Source organism: Chrysochloris asiatica, unplaced genomic scaffold (assembly GCF_000296735.1).
Source record: "Chrysochloris asiatica unplaced genomic scaffold, ChrAsi1.0 scaffold00190, whole genome shotgun sequence".
Lineage (NCBI taxonomy): Eukaryota > Metazoa > Chordata > Mammalia > Afrosoricida > Chrysochloridae > Chrysochloris > Chrysochloris asiatica.
The window spans coordinates 6041362-6042289 of record NW_006408708.1 but is presented as its reverse complement, the minus strand read 5'-3'; the positions used below and the strand labels follow the sequence as shown (position 1 = coordinate 6042289).

At 40.9% G+C, this 928-nt stretch overlaps 1 pseudogene; it reads left to right on the top strand.

The window, feature by feature from the left end:
* Positions 1-221: 221 nt before the first annotated feature.
* Positions 222-928, top strand: part of LOC102825684 — a 2100-nt pseudogene continuing 1393 nt past the window's right edge.

Genomic DNA, 928 nt, shown 5'->3' with positions numbered 1-928 from the left:
TATGAGCAATTGGTGGTTAGTTTCACAGTCTGCCCCTTGCCTTACTTTGGCTGATGATATGGAGCTCTCTTTCCACAGATGTAGTCAATTTGATTTCTGTGTATTCCATCTGGTGAGGTCCATGTATATAGTTATTTTTATGTTGGTTAAAAAAGGTATTTTCACCTGCTTACCAGAGTGAGCTGTGAGGGATTAGCGTGTGCTCTCAACTCCTTGGAACCATGGTGTCCCTTTCTCTAGCACCTATTAACATCTTCAAGTCAGGAGCTGATGAAGAGAGAGTGGAGACAGCACACCTGTCTTCTTTTATTGGAGCCATTGCTATTGGAGACTTGGTAAAGAGCAATTTGGGACCCAAGGTCATGGACAAGATTCTTTTAAGCTGTGGACATGATGCCTCCCTTATGGTAACCAATGATGGTGCAACTATTCTAAAAAAAAACATTGGTGTTGACAACCCAGCAGCTAAAGTTTTAGTTGATATGTCAAGGGTTCAAGATGATAAAGTTGGTGATGGCACTACCTCTGTTACTGTTTTAGCAGCAGAATTATTAAGGGAAGCAAAAACCCTAATTGCCAAGAAGATTCATCCACAAACCATCATCAGTGGTTGGAGAGAAGCCACAAAAGCAGCAAGAGAAGCTCTGTTGAATTCTGCAGTTGATCATGGTTCTGATAGAAATTAAATTCCATCAAGATTTAGTGAATATTGCGTGAACAACTTTGTCAAAACTTTTAACTCATAGTATCCAGCCTGTTCAGGAACGGCTGATGAAATGAAATGCAGATGGGTCTCTTGTGATGCAATAGTGAAGAACTGTTATCAGGACTGATTGTGAGGGCTGGAAATGTAAAGGTGGAGATTTTTTATCAAGGATGGGAGTGATTAACTTTTCAGTCTAAGAGCAGAGGGCCCTGGGACCATCAA